Genomic DNA, 24,302 nt, shown 5'->3' with positions numbered 1-24,302 from the left:
TTTTCTTTCTGATATGTCAGGGAGTCCTGCTTCCATCTTCCTGTCATGAATGTAGTTAGGTGAAGATGCGATACTTGGAGTCATAGCAGCCATCCTAGAACCATGAGGTAGTAAGCCTGAGGGGAAAAAAGCTAACACACCAAGGATGGTGAAGCAGAAAAATAGAAAGGCTGCTGAAAATAGAAAGACACTGAGCTGTTTCATCAATCCAGTGATGCCTACCCCTCCAGACTTCTTTTTATGTGAGATAATGAGAAATCTTTATTCCTTCAGACATTGGTTGTTGGGTGTATTGTAAAAAAAAATTGTTACCTGCAGCTAAATGCATTCCTCTCTGTAACAGCCATCTCACAGAGTTGTTGTGAGGATTAAATAAGGTAAGAATATATGAGAAAATTACAAGCCCAGGACTTGACTGAGAGTAGGTGCTCAGTACGTGCTGGTTCCCTTCCTCTCCTCTGTTTTCATCTCTTACCCATTACTCATTGCCATTTTGCTGATTCCGACTCATAGTGACCCTATAGGACAGAAAAGAACAGCCCCATAGGGTTTCTGAGGCTGTAATCTTTATGGAAGCAGACTGCCATGTTTCTCCCACGGAGCGGCGGGTGGGTTCAAACTACAAACCTTTCTGTTAGCGGTGAGCACTTTAACCACTGTGTCACCAGGACTCCTTTTTCTCTCTTAATGTTAGGTATTTTCATCCTCCACCAACCTCACAGGTTTGTGGTAAGAAACAAATGAGATAAATTTTATCTATTTTCACAATAATGCTATGTAACAGATAACTGCAAAACCTCAGTGGCATACCACAATAGACACTTGTTGTTGTTGTTGTTAGGTGCCGTCGAGTCGGTTCCGACTCATAGCGACCCTATGCACAACAGAACGAAACACTGCCCAGTCCTGTGCCATCCTTAGAATCGTTGTTATGCTTGAGCTCATTGTTGCAGCCACTGTGTCAATCCACCTTGTTGAGGTCCTCCTCTTTTCCGCTGACCCTGTACTTTGCCAAACATGATGTCCTTCTCCAGGGACTGATGCCTCTTGACAACATGTCCAAAGTATGTAAGATGCATCTTTGCTTCTAAGAAGCATTTATTTAAACATTTATTTAGATTTTTTTTGTGATTTAGCAAATTTGTGAGTGAGTGATGTAGGCCGGGGTGAGCTGGGCTCCCTCCCATGGCTGGCTCCCTCCCATGGCTGGTGGCTGAGGTGATGGGGGCGGCTGGGTCAGGTGCTTCTCTTTCTCCACAGGACAGCCTACACATGCTCACAGGGCAATCGAGGAAGAGCATGAGAGGAAATGGAAATGGGGATGAACTTCTTCCAGCCACTGCTTCTCTCACGTTAGCTAAAATCTCACATTGGCCAAAGCAGATGGAGGCAGGTCTGAGGTCAGAGTCAAGGGGTGGAGCAGAACACCAGAGCCACAATGGGAGAGCCCTGCCAAGTTGCATACGTTGGTGGTTCAAGTCCTCAGAGGCACCTTGGAAGAAAATTTTGGTGATCCATTTCCAAAAAATTAGCAATTGAAAACGCTATGAACACAGTCTGCTCTGACACCCATGGGGTTGCTATGAGTCAGATCAGATTCAATGGCAACTGGTTTTGAGTTCGGGGAAAGAGGAAGGATGGATGTCACCTTTACAATCAATCTACCAGAATAATATATATGAGAGGGCTTTGTAAACTGTAACTCATTCTACAAATTATAGTGACGATGATTTAGACAATGGCCAATAAAAGAGGGCTGTTATATGAAGGGAGCCCTGGTGGTGCAGTGGTTAAGAGCTCGGCTGCTAGCCACAAAAAGTTGGCAGTTCGAATCTACCAACTGCTACTTGAAAATCCCATGGGGCAATTCTACTCTGTCCTATAGGGTCTCTATAAGTTGTAATTGACTTGATGGCAATGGGTTTGGTTTGGTTTTATTATGTGAATTGTCCAGAATAGGCAAATCCGTAGAGACAGAAAGTAGATTAGCAGTTGTCCAGGGCTGGGTGGAGGAGCTGTGGTGCACAATGGTTAAGCGTTTGGCTGCTAACCAAAAAGTCAGCAGTTCATACCACACAACCCAGAAATCCCACTCCTCGGAATATACCCTAGAGAAATAAGAGCCTTTACAAGAACAGATATATGCACACCCATGTTTATTGCAGCCTCTTTACAATAGCAAAAACATAGAAGCACCCAAGGTGCCCATCAACGGATGAATGGTTAAATAAATTGTGGTATATTCACACAATGGAATACTATGCATCGATAAAGAACAGTGACGAATCTGTGAAACATTTCATAACATGGAAGAACCTGGAAGGCATTATGCTGAGTGAAATTAGTCAGTTGCAACAGGACAAATATTATATAAGACCACTATTATAAGATCTTGAGAAACAGTATAAACTGAGAAGAACACATACTTTTGTGGTTACGACGGGTGGAGGGAGGGAGGGTGGGAGAGGGTTATTTACTGATTAGTTAGTAGATAAGAACTACTTTAGGTGAAGGGAAGGACAATACTCAATATACGGAAGGTCAGCTCAACTGGACTGGACCAAAAGCAAAGAAGTTTCCTGAATAAACTGAATGCTTCAAAGGACAGCGGAGCAAGGTGGGGGTTTGGGGACTATGGCTTAAGGGGACTTCTAAGTCAATAGGCAAAATAATACTATTGTGAAAACATTCTGCATCCCACTTTGAAATGTGGGGTCTGGGGTCTTAAATGCTAACAAGCGGCCATCTAAGATGCATCAATTGGTCTCAACCCACCTGGATCAAAGGAGAATGAAGAACACCAAGGTCACACGATAACTATGAGCCCAAGAGACAGAAAAGTCCACATGAACCAGAGACTTACATTATCCTGAGACCAGAAGAACTAGATGGTGCCCGGCCCAACCGATGACTGCCCTGACAGGGAGCACAACAGAGAACCCCTGAGGGAGCAGGAGATCAGTGGGATGCAGACCCCAAATTCTCATAAAAAGACCAGACTTAATGGTCTGACTGAGACTAGAGGAATCCCGGCAGTCATGGTCCCCAAACCTTCTGTTGGCCCAGGACAGGAACCATTCCCGAAGACTACTCATCAGACATGGAAGGGACTGGACAATGGGTTGGAGAGAGATGCTGATGAAGAGTGAGCTACTTGTATCAGGTGGACACTTGAGACTGTATTGGCATCTCCTGTCTGGAGGGGAGATGGGAGGGTAGAGAGGGTTAGAAACTGGCAAAATTGTCACGAAAGGAGAGACTGGAAGGAGGGAGCGGGCTGATTCATTAGGGGGAGAGTAAGTGGGAGTATGGAGTAAGGTGTATATAAGCTTATATGTGACAGACTGACTTGATTTGTAAACTTTCAGTTAAAGCACAATAAAAATTATTAAAAAAAAAAAAGTCAGCTGTTCAAACTCATCAACTACTCCAGCTGCTCTGTGGGAGAATAGATCTGGCAATCTGCTCCCATAAACATTCAAGCCTAGGAAACCCTATAAGACAGTTTTACTCAGTTGATGTGGGATTGCTATGAGTTGGAACTGACTCCACGGCACACAGCAACAGGACTGGGGGGATGGTGGATTGGGGGATGATGGTTGAGGTGTGCAGCGTATCTTTTTGGGGTCATAAAAATATTCTAAAACGGATTGTGGTGATGTATGCCCAACTCTGAATGTACCAAGAGTCATAGAATTATACAGTTAAAATGGTGAAATTGTATGGTATGTGAATTACATCTCAATAAAGTTGCTTAGAAAAAAGAAAAAAGAAAAGAGAGACGATTCCAGATAAAAGAGAGGAGAGGTGAATTTCTAGGTGACGGCCACATCTCCAAGTCTCTACAAAGCTGCTGGGACACCACAATGCACGACCGCTAAAAAACCAATTTGTGAAGGTTTATTCTGCTGTCTGTTTATGTCTGCTGGAAATAAACTCTAATTTATAATGGATTCTGTGGGGAAAATGAGATTCTGTTTATAGAAATTCACTGTGTGGCCAATTTTGCTGGAACACAAGCCCCCACAAGCCTAGAGGGAGATTGGGAGAAGGACAGGCTTTTCAGAGGCACCATGAGCAGCCTGAGCCTTGGGCCCAGGCCTGCCTCCCCTGCTGAAAGAGTGTATTCAGGGCTTACATTCCACTGGGTGGGGGCAGATAAGTGTGTGGGAAAGGGGGGAAGGTGAGAGCCATGCTAGCAATGAAGGGCCTGATGTGTGGGACCAGCAGGGGAGAATGAAATGAGTTGGGGTCATGAGCTGGAGAAGACAAGGACATAGGGTGCCTTAGTAACTATCTCAGGACACAGACGGGTTACTAACTGCAAGGAGGCCATATCCACAGGCCACTCTCCTGACTCTTTGACCTTGAGTGCTTAGGGAGCAAAGTTGCTTTCACAGGAAACTTGCAACGGCCCATAGCATCCCAACAAGTACCTGGGCACCTGGGCCAGGTTAACAGAGCTCTCCTCTCTCTGAAACATCTCCCCTTGTCCTTTGGCTGACCAACCCCTCCTGCCCTTCAGGTCTCGATAAAGACATCTCCTTCCCCAGGAAGGCTTCCTTGACCCCTTGAGTGCCCCTGTGTGCCCCCATGGTGCCCCCAGCAGAGCACTTATCATACTGAATTGAGTTGTTTTCATGCCTGGTTCCCTGATTAGACTCTAAGCTTCCCGAAGGTAGGGAACCTGACACCTGGCATCATGCTTGGCCAGAGTAGGTGCTCCGTAAATGTGTGAGGATGTAAGGAAGAAAGGAAGGAGGAAGGAATAAAGGATTCTAATTGAAGAAAAGGGAAGGGGGTAGAGAAGGAGGAAAGCGGGGAGGTAAGGAATGAAAGGAGGGAGAGGGAGGGAATGAAAGAAGGGCCCTGGTTCCTGGTAGCGCTGGTAAGCCTGGCACAGGTGCCTGCTTCTGGGGCAGGTAATGACCATCCACACCACTGGCATTGCCTGGGTCCCCACCTCCTCAGCACTGTGGTCTGCAGACATTCTGCTGGGGTGACCAGGGAGACAAGGGGCAGTGGCCAAAGCTGGGCCCAGGGCTGGCTGCACTGGCTGCATCAGCCCAGAATAATGATACGAGCACGGGTTGTACTCTCCAGTAGACTCCGGGAGAGTTGGGGGTGCAGGAAGTTATTAGGGATCAACGCCCACTAAGGGGAGGGGAAGAAGTGGGTTGGGCAGAAAGAGAGGTGGAATGGGACCGCAGGCTCAGCAAAGTCTGGGCCAGCCCCCCAGGGGGCTCAGGAGGGAGTAGTGCTTGTCCGTGTGCACCCCCCTCCCCCGCAGCCCGCCGCACCGTGTCCTGCAAAATGCCTTTGCTCATTCTTGGATTAAGTAGACACATGAGACTATGTGGGCAGCTCCTGTCTGGAGGGGAGATGAGAGGGCAGAGGAGGTCAGACACTGGCCAAACAGACAGGAAAATAGAAAGTGGAGGGAAGGAGCGTGCTGTCTTATTAGGGGGAGAGCAAATAGGTGTATATAGCAAGGTGTATATAAATTTTTATATGAGAGACTGACTTGATTTGTAAACTTTCACTTAAAGCACAATAAAAATTAAAAAAAAAAAAAAAAATGGCTTCACTCGGCCAACTGGGAAGGGCTGCCCTGGGCAGGGCATGACCTGTGGCCGGATGGCTGTCTGCAGCTGGGGCTGAGCCTGAAGTTGCTGACAGCTGGAGGCTGTCAGTTGACCACACAATCCCCATAGCTGCGCAGCAAGCCCTTCTTGAAAGGGAATCTGGGCACCATATCCCCGTGTCCCCCACAATTTAACAGTCACAGAAGCTACAATTCATTGAGGACGAGCTGAACAGTTATCATCTTTTACAGGTGAGGAAACAGAGGCTCAGAGAGGTAAAGCAACTTGACCAAGGTTACACAGCTGGGCCAGGAACGGGAGGAGCTAGAGAATCAGATGGGCTGACTCCAGAGCCCCTATTTTTTTTTTTAATAATTTTTATTGTGCTTTAAGTGAAAGTTTACAAATCAAGTCAGTCTGTCACATATAAGCTTATATACACCTTAATACATACTCCCATTTACTCTCCCCCTAATGAGTCAGCCCGCTCCCTTCTTCCAGTCTCTCCTTTTGGGACCGTTTTGCCAGTTTCTAACCCTCTCTACCCTCCCATCTCCCCTCCAGACAGGAGATGCCAATACAGTCTCAAGTGTCCACCTGATACAAGTAGCTCACTCTTCATCAGCATCTCTCTCCAACCCATTGTCCAGTCCCTTCCATGTCTGATGAGTAGTCTTCGGGAATGGTTCCTGTCCTGGGCCAAGAGAAGGTTTGGGGACCATGACCACCGGGATCAGAGCCCCTATTTTTTTAAATAATATTTTATTGTGTTTTCAGTGAAGTTTTACATAGCAGTTTAGGTTCCCATTCAACAATTTCTACACAAATTTCAGTGACACTGGTTACATTCTTCACAATATATGAACATTTCCAATATTTCTGGTTGTTCTATTTTCATTAATCTAGTTTCCCTGCACCCTTACATTCTCATCTTTGTTTTAAAGTAATTGTTGACCTTTTGGTCTCATACAGATGATTTTTTAAAGGAGCGCAGTATTCACGGGTGATATTCTTTATTTTGTAGCAATACATACACCAATTCAACAGTTTCTACATGTACGGATCAATTACACTGATTACATCCTTCGAATCGTATACCCTCCTTTTCTGAGTTGTCCTCCCCCATTAACATAAACTCACTGCCCTCTAAGGTTCCTATCTAATCTTTTGAGTTGCTGTTGTCAATTTGATCCCATATAGATAGTTCTTAAAAGAGCATAATGCCTAAGACAGACATTTTTTAGTGGTTAAGCTAAACTATTGTTTTTGTTTTAAGAAGACTTGAGGGCATATTTTTGGTTTAAGGTTTAAAGAGTATCTTAGGACAATAGTTTCAGGGGTTCATCCAGCCTCCATGGCTCCAGAAAGTCTGGAGTTCATGAGAATTTGAAATTCTGTTCTGCAATTTCTCCCTTTTGATCAGGATTCTTTTAAAGAATCTTTGATCAAAATAGAACCCCCATTTTTTAAAATAATTTTTATTGTGCTGTAAGGGAAAGTTTAGAGATCAAGTCAGTCTCTCACACAAAAAGCCATATACACCTTGCTACACACTCGCAATTACTCTCCCCCTAATGAGACAGCCTGCTCTCTCCCTCCGCTCTCTCTTTTCGTGTCCATTATGCCAGCTTCTAACCCCCTCCACCCTCTCATCTCCGTTCCAGGCAGGAGATGCCAACATAGTCTCAAGTGTCCACCTGATCCAAGAAGCTCACTCCTCACCAGCATCCCTCTCCAACCCACTGTCCAGTCCAATCCATGTCTGAAGAGTTGGCTTCGGGAATGGTTCCTGTCCTGGGCCAACTAAAGATTTGGAGGCCATGACCACTGGGGTCCTTCTAGTCTCAGTCAGATCATTAAGTCTGGTCTTATGAGAATTTGGGGTCTGCATCCCACTGCTCTCCTGCTCCCTCAGGGGTTCTCTGTTGTGTTCCCTGTCAGGACAGTCATCAGTTGTAGCTGGGCACCATCTAGTTCTTCTGGTCTCAGAATGATGTAGTCGCTGGTTCATGTGGCCCTTTCTGTCTCTTGGCCTCGTAATCACCTTGTGTCCTTGGTGTTCTACATTCTCCTTTGACCCAGGTGGGTTGAGACCAACTGATGCATCTTAGATGGCTGCTTGCTAGTGTTTAAGACCCCAGACGCCACTCTTCAAAGTGGGATGCAAGATGTTTTCTTAATAGATTTTATTATACCAATTGACTTAGATGTCCCTTGAAACCATGGTCCCCAGACCCCTGCCCCTGCTACGCTGGCCTTCGAAGCATTCAGTTTATTCAGGAAACTTCTTTGCTTTTGGTTTAGTCCAATTGTGCTGACCTCCCCTGTATTGTGTGCTGTCTTTCCCTTCACCTAAAATAGTTCTCATCTACTACCTAATTAGTGAATACCCCTCTCCCACCCTCCTTCCTCTCGTAACCACAAAAGAATGTTTTCTTCTCAGTTTAAACTATTTCTCAAGTTCTTATAATAGTGGTCTTATACAATATTTGTCCTTTTGCAACTGACTAATTTCACTCAGCATAATGCCTTCCAGGTTCCTCCATGTTACAAAATGTTGCACAAATTCCTCACTGTTCTTTATCGATAAGTAGTATTCCATTGTGTGAATATACCATAATTTATTTATCCGTTCATCTGTTGATGGGCATCTTGGTTGCTTCCATGTTTTTGCTATTATAAACAGTGCTGCAATAAACATGGGTGTGCATATATCTGTTCGTGTAAAGGCTCTTATTTCTCTAGGATATATTCCGAGGAGTAGGATTCCTGGATCGTATGGTAGTTCTATTTCTAGACTTTTAAGGAAGCGCCAAATCGATTTCCAAAGTGGTGTACCATTTTACATTCCCACCAGCAGTGTAGAAGTGTTCCAATCTCTCCACAGCCTCTCCAACATTTGTTATTTCGTGTTTTTTGGATTAATGCCAGCCTTGTTGGAGTAAGATGAAGTCTCATTGTAGTTTTGATCTGCATTTCTGTAATGGCTAATGATCATGAACATTTCCTCATGTATCTGTTAGCTACCTGAATGTCTTCTTTGGTGAAGTGTCTATTCATATCTTTTGCCCATTTTTTCATGGGGTTATTTATCTTTTAGTAGTTGAGTTTTTGCAGTATAGTGTAGATTTTAGAGATCAGGAGCTGATCAGAAATGTCATAGCTAAAAACTTTTTCCCAGTCCGTAGGTAGTCTTTTTACCCTTTTGGTGAAGTCTTTGGATGAGCATATGTGTTTGATTTTTAGGAACTCCCAGTTATCTAGTTTTTCTTCTGCACTCTTAATAATGTTTTGTATACTGCTTATGCCATGTATTAGGGCTCCTAACGTTATCCCTATTTTTCCTTCCATGATCTTTATCGTTTTTTATTTTATATTTAGGTCTTTGATCCATTTTGAGCTCGTTTTTGTGCATGGAGTGAGGTATGGGTCTTGTTTCATTTTTTTGCAGATGGATATCCAGTTATGCCAGCAGCATTTGTTAAAAAGACTGTCTTTTCCCCATTTAACTGTTTTGGGGCCTTTGTCAAATATCAACTACTCATATGTGGATGGATTTATGTCTGGATTCTCAATTCTGTTCCATTGGTCTACGTATCTGTTGTTGTACCAGTACTGGGCTGTTTTGACTACTGCGGCGGTATAATAGATTCTAAAATCAGGTAAAGTAAGACCTCCCAGTTTGTTCTTCTTTTTCAGTAATGCCTTATTTATCCGGGGCCTCTTTCCCTTCCATATGAAGTTTGTGATTTCTATCTCCATCTCATTAAAGAATGTCCTTGGGATTTGGATCGGAATTGCATTAAATGTATAGATCGCTTTTGGTAGAATAGAAATTTTTATAATGTTAAGTCTTCCTATCCATGAGCAAGGTATGTTTTTCCACTGATGTAAGTCTCTTTTGGTTTCTTGCAGTAGTGTACTGTAGTTTTCTTTGTATAAGTCTTTTACATCTCTGGTAAGATTTATTCCTAAGTATTTTATCTTCTTGGGCGCTACTGAAATGGCACTGATTTGGTGATTTCCTCTTTGATGTTCTTTTTGTTGGTGTAGAGGAATCCAACTGATTTTTATATGTTTATCTTGTATCCCGATACTCTGCTGAACTCTTCTATTAGTTTCAGTAGTTTTCTGGAGGATTCCTTAGGGTTTTCTGTGTATAAGATCATGTCATCTGCAAATAGAGATACTTTTACTTCTTCCTTGCCATCTGGGTGCTCTTTATTTCTTTATCTAGCCTAATTGCTCTGGCTAGGACCTCCAACACAATGTTGAATAAGAGCAGTGATAAAGTGCATCCTTGTCTGGTTCCCGATCTCAAAGGGAATGTTTTCAGGCTCTCTCCATTTAGGGTGATGTTGGCTGTTGGCTTTGTATAAATGCCCTTTGTTATGTTGAGGAATTTTCCTTCTATTCCTATTTTGCTGAGAGTTTTTATCACGAATGAGTGTTGAACTTTGTCAAATGCCTTTTCTGCATCAATTGATAAAATCAAGTGATTCTTGTCTTTTGTTTTATTTATATGATGGATTACATTAATTGTTTTTCTAATGTTGAACCATCCCTGCGTACCTGGTATGAATCCCACTTGGTCATGGCATATTATTTTTTTGATATGTTGTTGAATTCTATTGGCTAGAATTTTGTTTAGAATTTTTGCATCTACATTCATGAGGGATAATATAAAAATACATATTATTTTATTTAATTTATTTATTTTTATATTATCATGAGGGATATAGGTCTATAATTTTCTTTTCTTGTGGTGTCTTTACCTGATTTTGGTATCAGGGATATGGTGGCTTCAAAGAATGAGTTTGGTAGTATTCCATCCTTTTCTATGCTCTGAAATACCTTTAGTAGTGGTGTTAACTCTTCTCTGAAAGTTTGGTAGAACTCTACAGTGAAGCCGTCCAGACCAGGGCTTTTTTTTCTTGGGAATTTTTTGATTACCTTTTCAATCTCTTCTTTTGTTATGGGTCTATTTAGTTGTTCTACCTTTGTTTGTGTTAGTTAGGTAGGTAGTGTGTTTCTAGGAATTCGTCCATTTCTTCTAGGTTTTCAAATTTGAGTACAGTTTTTCATAGTAATCTGATATGGTTCTTTTAATTTCAGTTGGGTCTGTTGTAATATCGCCCATCTCATTTCTTATTTGGGTTATTTGCTTCCTCTCCTGTTTTTCTTTTGTCAGTTTGGCCAGTGGTTTATCAATTTTGTTGATTTTTTCAAAAAACCAGCTTTTTGTCTTGTCAATTCTTTCAATTGTTTTTCTGTTTTCTATTTCATTTAGTTCAGCTCTAATTTTTATTATTTGTTTTCTTCTGGTGCCTGTGGGTTTCTTTTGTTGCTCTCTTTCTACTTATTGAAGTTGTAGGGATAATTCTTTGATTTTGGCCCTTTCTTCTTATTGTATGTGTGCATTTATTGATATAAATTGGCCTCTGAGCACCGCTTTTGCTCTGTCCCAAAGAAAACCCCCATTTTTAATGACCAGTCCCAACTGCTAAGGGGAAGGGGTATAGCCATACAGGGACTGGTGGATACTTTCTCACAGTGAGCTTTTAAAATATAAAAACTCATGAATATATACTTTATCCAAATCAATTTAGTTGAGCATTTACCAAATGGCTTCCATGGACTAGAGACAATTACATTCTGTCCAGGCTGTTGCAGGTCTTCCAGGACTACTGGAGGGATCCTCTTGTCCAACCCTTGGAGGGATGGAGCTGCCATGGTCATGTGGCTGGTTGGTCGTACAGCCAGGACTAGAGTCTGGCACTGCCCCTCTGTCCACACCCTGTGAGAGAGTGGGGGTCACAAGAGAGCCTTTGCCCTTTCTGCCTGAGTAGCTCTGACTAGAAGGCTCTCATTATTCCCAGTGGGAGAGAGAGGACTCAGTTGGTCCCCATCCCCATCACTATCACCAACTGATCCCAATGAGGGAAGGGACAACCTCAATCCCCATTCTGCCCTGTAAGTGCATTCAGTGAAGAAAACCCTGTAGTGCAGGTCCAATGATATCAAGGGGGCCATGGGAAATTGCCTTGCTGAGAGAATTGCTCACATTTTCACACTTTTGCAGAAAGGCTGGTGGAGCAGAGGATGCTGGGGGCTGGAGGGGGGAGGGTCAAATGGCTTTCTTTTTCCCACTCAGCCTTCTATGCCAGATGTCCAGTTGCTCTGAGGCCAGGCAATCACTAGGATGGTTCTGCAGGTGTGAGGTTCCTGATGCATTGGTCTGAGTTAATTTGTTCATTCATTCATTCGACAGATACTTTGTGAGCCAGCTATGTGCCAGGCACTGTTCTAGGCCTGGAGGAAACAGCAGTAAACAGACTGGCAGTTCCCTGGCCTCATGGAAAGCCAATTCTGGGCCCTTCTGCTCCCTCCCAGCCCTGCTAAAAGCCGAGAACTAGCATTGCTGCTGCAGCTATAAAAGGCCAGATAGTAAATGTTTTAGGTTTGGCGGCCATAAAGTCTCTCTGGAAACTACTCTGCCAGTGTCTCATGAAAGCAGCCAGGAACAACATATAAATGACTGGTTGTGGCTGTATTGTAATAAAACTTTATTTACAGAAATGGGCCAGCTGGGCTGTAGGCCCCTGGAGAAGCACAGACTTGCCAAAGGCTTCAGAGGCCGGTCGTTTTCAGCCCTGGCTGCATGTTAGAATCACCTGGGAAGCGTTTAAACAAGTGCATGCCTGGACCCCATCCCAGAACTATTTCATCCGACTTCCTGAGGGTGGGGTCTCATTCGAGTACCCCAGGTGGTTCTAATATGCAGTCTGAGAGCCATGGCCCTAAGCCAACCGCATCATTTCATATATCAGGAGACCTAAGCCCAGGAAGAGCGAACAAGTTGTCCAAGTCCACACAGTCAGTTTGAGTTAAGGGACTCATTCAAGGTGGGAATGTGGCTTAGAACCTGGTTTTCTGCCTCTAGCCAGAGCTCTATCCAACTCAAGCTAACTCCCAGGGCTGGAAAGAGGGCACCTGCTGTCTATGGACTTTCTTCGTAACCTCTTTCCTTCTGACAGGTGGATCCCCATGAAGACGTAAGTGGCCTGATCTCTGGACTAAATTGCATATGTGATGATAAAGGCACCCTGAAGGTTCTCTGGGGGAGCTGAGCTTTGAACTGGGTCTTACCCATTTGGGGAGGCAGTATGTAAGGCAGTTACAAGTACAGGCTTTAGAGAGAAACAGAAACCACTTACCAGCCGTGGGATTTTGGGCAAGTTACTTAGCCTTTCTGACTCAGTTTCTCCATTTGTAGAACAGGGGTAATAATGCCCATCTTGTCAGATTTTTGTACGGTTTAAAAGAGATTATGTGTGTAAAGGTCTAACGTCGTTCCTGGCACAGAACGAAAAGTGCTAACAAACAGCAGCTACCACAGTCTCCGCATTTCACCTCGGAAACATCCCTCTCCTGTGCCTTCCATAGTGCTCTGTGGGGAAGGCCTAGCAAAGTGAGAGGCAGGAACCCTCCTGAGAGACAGAGGGCATTCCAGGCACAGGGGACGGCTGAGGAAAGGCTCTGAGGTGGGAACAACTGTGCTATGATGAGATCCTGCTCGAGCACTGAAGACCCACTCAAATGTCACAAGCCCTGTCTGTCTCCAGACTCTGCCACCCAGAGCCCCCTCCCTCCGTGGCTCCTGTCCCACTGCTATCAGAGTTCTCACTGGGTCCTGTTGGTTTGGGGAAGTGGCCTGTGCAACGGTAGGCATGCGTTTCGTTGATAGCCTGTCTAGTTCCGTGCGTGGCACACAATAGGTACAGAAGTGATGTTTGTTGCAAAAATAACCAGTCCATCTGAAAAGACAGTGACGTCTCAATCAAACCAGTTGCCATCAAGTCAGCTCTGACTCACAGTGACCCCATGTGTGTCAGAGTAGACTGTGCTCATAGGGTTTTCAATGACTGATTTTTCAGAAGTAGATCCAGGCCTTTCTTCCGAGGTGCCTCTGGGTGGACTTGAACTGCCAATCTTTTGGTTAGCAACTGAGTGCCTTAACAGTGTGTACTACTTGAGGACTCTGACTTCTAGTAAGCATTGAAGTAAGAGAGACTGAAGAGGGGCTAGGAGACAGGGCAGGGAGAGACCATGGCAGGATGGGGAAGAGTTTCCACTTGATGCAATGGGAAACAATGGTTGGCTGAGCTGCATCTTGTAAACGAGAACCTCCCAGGGCTTCCTGGGGCCCCTGTGCTGTTCTGTCCTGCCGGCCTTCTGTCTACTCTGGGAGGAGAGGCACCTCGGCCCACGACTGTCTCATCCTTCCCCTGGGACTGGGCTCTGCAACCCCCTCCTCCCCCGCTGCAGTGCTTGCAATCCATCACCCTCGCTCACTGCCTAAGCTGGGCCCAAGGTGTCTGAGCCCAGGGCAGCAGCTCTGCTGACAATTCTGGGCAGCCTGCCCGCGGCGGAGGGAGAGGGGAAGGAGGAGGGGACACTGGAGGGTCCAGCTCCTCTCCACTTCTGGATGCTGGCTGAGACCGGCACTGGGAGCATAGGCTGGGTGCAGCTGATTCAGGGCCACCCAGCCAAGCCACAGGTGATCATAACTGCATTTAGAATCCCCGACGCCACCATTTGCACCTGGAACAAGGTAGCGAAATAGTTCACGAGGTCCCTTCACGTGCCTTATCGCATTTAGGCTTCTCAAGTGTGCCCCTCACCTCTCTGTTGACTGTCTCAGAGCCCAGTGGTCTTTCCCAGGCTTGTCAGCTGGTGCTGATGAGTCCTAACGTACCCAGGCCTGACCTACCCCATCAAGGCAAAGGGGCAGAATGGCCCTGTCCCCTGGCACGCCTATGATGGAGTGTCACGGGGGTGGTATTCTCCAGGGCCAGCTGACCCAGCCTGGGGATGCATCTCCTTCTCTGGGCTTCCAGGTTTGTCCTTCCCCGCGGAGAAGCCCCTCCCCAGGCCAGCGTGCCCTGCACCCTCAGCCCACCTCGGGGTAGAGAGGCTTCCCAATCCATCTGGATAAAGAGAGCGTGGGATTGATGTGCTGTTTTTAGTTCCGTGGGAGGAGTCACAACAAGGGGTTGTAATTTCTCTCCTCAACCAGGCAACTGTTAGCTGAGAGAAGAGACTCATCCGCACAGACAGACCCCCGGTCTGGAGCCGGCTTCATGGGTGCGAGGCGGCCTGAGCGCGCTCCCTCCTCCCGGAGGCACTTGGGTTTGCTCTGAATCAGAGGAGCAGTGAGGAACCTGTCCTCCTTCTGTCCTTCCTCTCAGCCTGACTCACTCACGGCCTCCCGCCCTCTCCGCCCTTAGTGGCACCAGCTCACTTCTTGGACACCTCTTGTTGCGTGCTGTGTCCAGCCAGGGGCGTCTCCTTGATGCCTGCCTCCGACCCCCGCTCAGCCGGCCACCTCGGCCATTGCACATGTTTTGAGCTCTGACCCCGTGCCAGGCCCTGGTGATCCAGAAATGAGGAAGGACAAGGCCCTGCCTCAGGGGGAGTCCGCTGCCGCCCCGGGGGAGCCCGCCGCCGCCCTGGGGGAGCTTGCTGGCCCGGAGGGAGGGGACGCACAGGGACTAACAGGTGATGCTCTGCTGATGGCGGAGGTGCAAGGAGCTTGGGGCTCAGAGCGAAACCTTTGTCTTTTGGGGAGGTGATTGGCAGAGCTAAAATTCGGGCTGGCTGGGGATTTGCCCCAGGCCAGCCAAATACCAAGGGTGTGAGATTTGGGGAAAAAAACTTTTTCCATTGTGTTAAGGAGCGATGTTGTTACACATGAGGGAACATGCCCTCCTGTGCAGCAAGAAGCCCCATAGCAAGAATGGTTACTTAAAATAGGAAGCTGTCAGATGGCATTCTGCTCCTCCTTCCCAAGCACAAGGACAGTGGTGGTTCGGTGGTAACATTCTCACCTTCTATGTGGGAGACCAGAAAAAAAAAAAAAAAAAACCGTTGCCAGTGGAGTGGATGCCCACTCATTGCGACCCTATAGAACAGAGTAGAACTGTCCCATCCGGTTTCCAAGAAGCCCCTGATGGATTTGAACTGCCCACGTTTTGGTTAGCAGCTGTAACTCCTAACCACTAGCCACCAGGGTTTTCCCAGCCAATGCACCTCATGTGCAGCCGCCACCCACCTGTCAGTGGATGCTTGTTGGTTGCTATGATACTGAACAGGTTTCAACAGAGCTTCCAGACTAAGACTAACTAGGAAGAAAAACCTGGTGACCCACTTCTGAAATCAGTCATTGAAAACCCTATGTATGGATCACACGGGTCTGATCCACCACTGACCATGCAGATGGTGCAGGACTGGGCAGTGTTTCATTCCACTGTGCATGGGAACAAACAACTCTCTCTGAGTTGGGGGCTGACTCAATAGCACCTAAAAACCTCCCCAGGCACATCAGGCACTCCCAAGCTGATTTGAGGCCACCTTTCTTGTCCTTGCCCTGGGCATTAAGGTTGCCAGTTATAATTCTGGTGGTTGAGGGTGCACCAGCAACTACTGAGAGCAGGTGATGCTTGACCAAGTCTTGATGGGTGGGCAGGCATATATGCCAGGCAGGAGAGGGGTGCAGGGGAGGGAGTTCCAGGTAGGGGATGGAGTTGTGAAGGTATGTACCATTGTACCGTATTTAGAGGAATATCCTTGGTTTGGCCTGGCAAGGATGTGAGGGAGAAAGCAAGAGATAGTCCTCAAACTGTAGGTAGAATGGCATCCAGAGGACCTTGAATGCTGTGCTAAGGAGGGCATGGCTTCCCACCTTCAGGCCCCTGCTCATCATAGACTACAAACCCCTCAGAGGCAGGGCAAGGATGAGGGTGAGGCAGGTGAGGCACCCAGAGCACAAAATTTAAGGAGACACTCGTTTTCAGAGTGGTGCAAGTGCAAGGTTGGCATGTGTGAGTAACTGCCTCCTTAAAATTTGCACCCTAGGTGGCTCACTTGCACCTGAGACCCAGCCCTGTTCAGGGAAGAGGTCACACACCGTGACTCTTTGTATCCCTAGGGCCTGAAGCAGTACCTGATCCTAGTAGGAACTTAGGAAGTACTTACTGAATGAATAAATGTTGTTTCCTCTGCCTGGAGTGTGTTCACCTGCCTCTCAACCAATCAGGGTGCATCATTTCTCTTCTGGCTTACCTTCTCCCAGAAACCCCTCCAGATGACCCTCCTCTGGGTCCTCAACTCTTATGTTGTATTATGTCTAATGTCCCAGCCAGGTTGTGTTCTTCTGTCCTGGAAGAAGGACATAGACACAGCAGATGTTCCATGATACTAGGGGCATCATCAAACCTCAAAATCTCCCTGGGCAGGCTTGGCAGTTCTAGAATGTTCTGGCCCCTCTTCTAGCTGAGCAACCTGGGTTGGGGAAGACTGGCCATTGCTACTTTGTCTCAGGCTGAGGTTTGGGGCTCCCTCCACTTCCCTTCCTACTCTTTATGGGACCAGACTCAGAGGAGCTCTTGAAGGCGATGATGACTCCACTCTGTCCCTCGATGAAATGATTCGCCTTGGAGCTACCAGGGCTTTGAACCAGTTTGTTCCTGTTGCAACCCCTGCTAAGAATTCGCATTTCTAACAAGTTTCCAGGTGATGCTAATGCTACCAGTGTCATGGATTGAATTGTGTCCCCCCAAGATATCTGCCAACTTGGCTATAATATGATTCCCAGTATTGTGTAATTGTCCACCATTTTGTCATCTGATGTGATTTTCCTATGTGTTGTAAATCTTATCTCTATGATGTTAGTAAGATGGGACTAGTGGCAGTTATGTTAATAAGGCAGGACTCAATCTACAAGATTGGTTTATGTCTTAAGCCAGTCTCTTTTGAGATATAAAAGAGAGAAGCAAGCAGAGAGACATGGGGACCTCATACCACCAAGAAGCCAGCACTGGGAGCAAAGCGTGTCCTTTGGACCTGGGGTACCTGTGAGGAGAAGCTCCTAGGCCAGGGAAAGATTGATGATGAGGACCTTCCCCCAGAGCCAACAGAGGCAGAAAGCCTTCCCCTGGAGCTGACTCCCTGAATTCGGACTTCTAGCCTCCTAAACTGTGAGAGAATAAATTTCTGTTTCTTAAAGCCATCCACTTGTGGCATTTCTGTTATAGCAGCACTAGATGACTAAGACAGCCAGTTAGGGGCCCATTCCAAGAGCTACTAATGCAGCCCCCAAACCAAACCAAACCAAACCAAGCCAAACCTACTGTTGTCCAGTCGATTCCAACTCCTAATGACCCTATAGGGCAGAGTAGATCTGCCCCATAGGGTTTCTAAGGCTGTAATCCTTACAGAAGCAAACTGCCACATCTTTCTCCTGTGGAGCGACTGGTGGTGCGAACCGTCAACCTTTCAGTTAGCAGCAAAGCGCTTTTAACCACTCCACCACCAGGGCTCCTTATTGCTGGGGCAGTGGTTCTCAAAATGTATTATTCATAAGAATCACTTGGGGTTCTTGTTAAAAATGTAGCCTCTTATTCAGTATATCTGGGATGGAAATGCAGATTCTCAGCTGGGAGTCCAACAGGACTGAACAGGTTCCGAAGTCCTAGGAACTACCCACCTAGCCACCCTGCTTCCCTCATTCAGCCCCTCTGGACACTCTGGCTGGCTGCTGCTCATGCCATTACGAAGGCTCCAGAGGTCTTCAGAGTCACCTGGCCCTTCCCTGCCCTCTGACTGATGACACTTCCTGCTAGGTGTGGAACCTACAGGGTTTTGGCTAAGAAACAAGGTTAAACATGAACACTCCCAGGCTATTGAAGCTGGAGAAGGATTAATGAAGCTCCTCAGGAAGGGTCGAGACGTTCGCATTTTAACATCCATTTTAATCCGGAAGTTACTCTTCCTGCCAAGAGAAGCAGTCAATCCATTCCCAGGCTTACCCCGTTGCTGGAGGGAGGACGGCACGGGGTGCCATGTGGGTGTGCAGAGAGTGCCCAGGTTAGAGAGGGGGGCTGGCATACTGAGAATGGGAGGCCACTGCCTGGCATTCATCATCCATCAGGGGCTGGTGATCTGCAGACTCTGTGACCTCCAAGCCCCACATCTCATGTGTGGTGAAAACAGCTTGGGGTCCCTAGAGGAGGTCCAAGTCCTGCAAAAATAAAGAATACATTCTAACTCAACCAGAGAAAGAACTGGGCTATCCTCTTAGCCAGTCCTGACCGTGGATTTCAAACTAGCTGCTATGGTTGTTAGGTTGGGAGGCAGTGTAGGTCCTGCTGATTACTAGCTGTGTGACTTCAAAGAAGTTACTTAACCTTGCTGAACCTTAGTTTCCTCATCTGTAAAATGGACATAATAATTGTATCTACCCCATAAAGTTGTGACAACTAAATAAAACTGTACAAGAGGGCCTAGCCAATGAATATGGGTGATAGTTGCACAAAATGATTAATGTAATTGATGTCACTAAATTGTACACCTAAGAAATAGAAAAAAAAAAAAAAAAGAAGCCTGGCACCCAGTGTACGCCATGTCAGTGTTAGCCCATAATGGTAATCATTTCTGTAATTCTGGCAGCTTCAGGCACTCAAGAAAGGTGCACAGAATAAGTGAATGAAAGATAAATGGATACATTGTGACTTTTGATGTCTTTTCTCCCTGCCACCACTGGGCATACCTGTCACAGCCTTTTTTTCCTACTTCTTAATTTTCTGTGAATTGGAAACAAGGTAATTAGGCTTTACATTGTGTAAAAATTAAGAGTAAAAAATTGAGTAAAATATTCAGTTCCCTTTTATGAGGACAGAAGGTAAAGAAAAGGAAAAGTGAGAACTAAATATATCTAGTACCTACTACAAGCCAGACTCTGGATATGTTATTTCATAAAAATTTGACAACTACCCCATGGTGTTGGCATTGTTGTTGTTGTTGTTAGGTGCCATCGAGTTGATTTCGACTCATAGTAACACCATGTGGCAAGGTAGAACTGCCCCATAGGGTTTTCAAGGTTGTAATCTTTATGGAAGCAGATTGCCAAATCTTTTCTCCCACGGAGCTGCCAAGTGGGTTGGAACCACTGACCTTTCGGTTGGCAACTGAGCGCTAAACTGCTGTCAGTTTATCCCTATCCCAGTTTATCCCTTGGCTTCAGCATTATCCCTATCTTAAAACTGTTTGAACTGAGACACAGGGTGGTCAAGCACTTTCCCTGAGGTTTCACAATTAGTAATCAATGGGCCCAGGGCTTGACTTAAATTGTTCTAATAGTATCTGCTGGCATCTCACTGTGGTTTTAATTTACACTTTCCTAACATCTACTGATGCTGACCAGCTTTTCATGTACTTATTTGCCATCGGTTTCTCTTCTTTGGTGAATATCTGCCCATTTTCAAAATAAATTGGTTTATTGGGTTGATTGTTTTTGATTGGCTTTTTATTGAATTTTGAGAGTTCTTTATATATTTTGGATATCAGTCCTTTATCAGACATATGCTTTGCAAACATTTTATCTCAGTCTGTGGCTTGTCTTCATTTTCCTAATTCTATTTTTTGAGGAGCAGACATATTTAATTTTGATGGAGTCCAATTTATCAATCTTTCCTTTTATGCCTGGTCTTTTTTGTGCCCTGGACCTAGAATTTGAACCAGGTCTGTGGGTATCCAAGTCCTCCCTCTAATCACACTTAAGATCTAGTGTAGTGTCTCCTAAAATCTGTCCCGAGACCAGTGCCAGGCTGGCATCATCAGAATCACTGAGGAAGCTTGTTAAAAATACAGATTCCTGGGTTCCCACCCTAGAGAATGTGCTTCCTTGGGCCCAGGTAGACCTGGGCATCTGTATTTTTGACCAGCTCCCCAGCTGATTGGATGATCAACCGGGTATAGAACGAGCTTTAATGTAGGGTCCTTGGTGGCTCTGAGGCTTTAGATAAGGTTACTTTTTGGCTTCTCGGTGTGTAACGCAAGGGGCTGTTGGTGGTGTTTCTGGGTCTGATTCTTGCTTCCCCTATCCCCCTCCCCAGCTCCTTAGAGCGGAATTCTCTTTCGACATTCAGCAGATGATCAAGAAATACTTTTGAACCAACCAACCCACTCTCCACCAATTGTGATGCGGGGTGGGGAGGCAGCCCCACTCGGCAGCTGGGTTAAGTGGAACCAAGGAGAAACCGTGTAATTACTGACTCTGGATGAAGTGCTCACGTGCAGGCCCCCAGCCGTGGGCGGCCACTTAAGCCTGTTTCCTCACCCTCTAGCCCAACCGGAGGGTTCCCCACCTGGAGAGACTACTATTTGAAAGGAGCTCCAAGATCGGCTAGTTGGAGTTGAGAAGGACACTAATGCAGTGAGCAGCTGTGCCAGGCTCCCAAAAAAAGAAAACTGTATTCATTCGCAGCAGGGTTTGCTGGTGGGGGCGGGGGGGCACATGTAATGGAGTATGTTTTGGTTTAAGAGCAGAACAAGCATCTAGAGATTTTAGCAACTTCTTTTGGCATGTCAGATTGTGACCTGCTTTTCCTGAGCAGATGGAAATTCTTGGGGGACAGAGTCCTTTTTCCCCTCAAACTGTGAGCATCCAAAGAGGGTATAGCAGGGAAGGGAATTAAAATCTGTCGAGCCCCTCCTATGACCCAGAACTTTATGTTTTATTTAATTTCCCCAGTAACCCACAAGGTCGATATTATTATCCATATTTACATATGGGGAAACTGAGGCTCAGAGAAATTAAGGAAGAATCAGGAAGTGCTGGAGCCAGGATGTAGAAAGTAGCTGAAGGCCGACCTACCATAACAGACAAAAACCCATTGCCATTGAGTTGATTCCAACTCATAGTGACCCTATAGGACAGAGTAGAACTGCCCCATAGGGTTTCCAAGGAGTGGCTGGTGGATTTGAACTGTCAACCTTTTGGTTAGCAGCCAATTTCTTAACCACTGCACCACCAGGGCTCCAAGAGTTCCCCAAATACAGTGACTTAAAGAATGTTGTTGGTCCCTGGGTGGCACAAATAGTTTGGGCTTGGCTGCTATCTGAAAGGTTGTTGGTTTAAACCCATCCATCAGCACCATGTGGAAGAACGTCCTGGTGATCTGCTTCCGTAAAGATTATAGCCAAGAAAAGCTTATGGAGCTCAGTTTCACCCTGTAACACATGGTATCACCATGAGTTGGAATTGACTCTTGCAACGGATTTTTCAAGAATGTTGACAGTTATTCTTTCTCATATAACAGCCCGAGCTCAATAAGGAAGCTCTGCTCCAGGCAGTCACTCAGGTACCCAGGATCCTGCATCCCTAGGGCAGGTCCCTAGTACTGGAATTGGCAAACTGTCTGTAAAGTACCAAAGAGTAAATATCTTAGGCTTTGGAGACCATATGGTCCCTGTCCTGACTATTCAGTCCTGCTGTTGTAGTGTGATAAAGGGTCTCTATGAGTCAGAATTGATTGGATGGCAATGGGTTTAGTTTTTTGGTTTGCCTTACAGCAGTGCTTCTCAAAGTGTTGTTCCAGGGAACCATCATTGGTTCCTACCCCAGATTTACTGAATTTGAAACTCTGAGGGTGGCATCCAGCAATTTGTGTTTAACAAGTGCCCAGGTGATTCTGATGCCTGCTCAAATTTAAGAATCACTGTTCTGGAGGCCAGCCTTTCAGCCCTGGTCTCACATGAACATCACCTAGGAAGCTTTCAAAGCTCTCAGTGCTCAGGCCACATCCCAGGCCAGTTACACCAGACTTTCTGGAATGGACCTAGGCACTGGCATTTTTAAAGCCCCCCTGGCTGATTCCAAGGTGCAGCCAGCATTGAGAAGCATGACTTAGAGCATAATTATTGTCTGCGTGGTTAGATATGGCTTGCTACCTGGCCTCCTATCATACCTGCCTCCCCAGGGAGGACACCCTGTGCTCCCTGAGACCTGGGCTTTGATCTCTTCCTTTGTCTGATTCCCCAAGCCCACAGCACCCTAGCCCCTTCCTGGGGACTCTGTATGAGATTTCGTGATCAGGAAGGACTTCAAGTTTGTCAAGCTAATTGACCTCTGGTAGGATTGAAGCCAAAGGAGACCTGGTGGTACAATGGTTAAGTGTTTGGCTACTAGCCAAAAGGTCAGCAGTTCAAACCCACCAGCCCATCCATGGGAGAAAAGACCTGGCCATCCGAGCCCATAAAAATTACTGCCTAAGAAACCCTACTGGGCAGTTCTACTCTACACTATAGGGTTGCTATGATTCAGAATCAACTCAAGGGCACACAACAATAGGAGTGAGACAAAGCGTTAAGAGCTCAATTATAAGATGAAGAGTTGGTGGTTTGAACCCATCCAGCAGTGCCTCAGAAAAAAGCCCTGGCAGTCTGAGGGGTCGCAGCCTTGAAAACCCTATGGAGCAGTTCTATTCTCCATACAGAGGGTCACCATGAGTCAGAATGGACTCAACAGTAGTTAACAACAACAACAAGGATCGAGGCAAGAGGAGGGGATGACTTCGTAGGGGGCAAGAGGACGTGGATGCAAACAAACCACAGGAGAAGAACCAGGAGAGAGAGCAGGAAGAGGACTTGGATGTGGAGGGACCTAGCACAGCACCTGGTCTGTCCCAGGGGTTCAGCGAAGGCCAGTTTTCCTCCCACCTTCTCCCCAGCTCCATAGTGCCAGCTGCTGGAAACCTTGGCAAGTATGCAGCCAACTCGAGGTGAGTGAATGCACCTGGGGTGACAGGTGCAGTGCCCAGGTACCCCTGAGCCTTCCTTTATACAGCAAGCTTTCACACATGGCGTTTACCATGTGCCTGGCAGTGCTCCAAGTGCTTTACATAAATTCATCTGTTACATCCTCACAACCCTCTGGGGTAAAGACTATCATTAGTCCCACTTTACAGATGGGGAGACTGAGGCTTTAAGAGGTTAGGTGACTTGCACAAGGTTACACAGGTAGTAAGAACTGGGATTCAGCTCAGGAAATCTGGCTCCAGAGCTGAACTGTTGGCCACTGTGCTCTACCACCTGTCTCTATAACAGCTGCAATGGTCTTATTATTTCCATTTTACAGATGAGGCAACTGAACCTCTGAAACTTGCTCAAGTTACAGAGCCAGGAGATAGAGGAGGCAGGATTTGAACCCAGGTCTCTGTCTGCCACCAGAGCCTTTGGATTTGCCAGTTTGCCCCACGGGCTGGGTTTCCCTCCCTCGTTCTCTCCATCTGTCCACCCAGTGTATTCTGGGTTTGTGTGCGTGTGGCTGACTCACAGGGGAGCAGGAGCCTCTGGAATGAGAAGGCAGATTTTATTTCTTCTCAGAGTCATCTTGGGTCGATGCTGGGAGTGCTGCCAAACCCAGCTGACACCTTTTCCCCTGCCAAAGCTGCGAGTGGGTGGGCATGCCCCGGGGGCCCCAGGGGACCCCATGACACCAACTCCTCAGATGTGTCTCGGCACCGAAGGGAAAGACGGATACGGTTGCTTCATCCGCCTTAACTACAATCTCTTTCCCCGAGGGAGTTCTCTGGTTCCAGTTGTTGAAATATCTCTCTCACTTCCTCTCTGCTCGGGTCCAGAGCTGAAAGGAACCCCAAGAAGTCACTTGTTTCAGGCTTGCCTTCAGGCAATTATGGTAATCCTGGTCATCCCTATTTTATGGACTCAGCAGCTGAGTCAGCTGTGGCTCCTAACTGAATCGTCTTCTTTACTGTACACCCTGTAGTGTTAAGATGATAAGAGTTACCTGGGACACACGTCAAATATCGAGGTCACTAGTTCTCTGCCCTGAGCATTTGGATTCAGTAGGTTAGA

Source organism: Loxodonta africana, chromosome 18, assembly GCF_030014295.1.
Source record: "Loxodonta africana isolate mLoxAfr1 chromosome 18, mLoxAfr1.hap2, whole genome shotgun sequence".
Lineage (NCBI taxonomy): Eukaryota > Metazoa > Chordata > Mammalia > Proboscidea > Elephantidae > Loxodonta > Loxodonta africana.
This window is presented reverse-complemented; position numbering follows the sequence as displayed.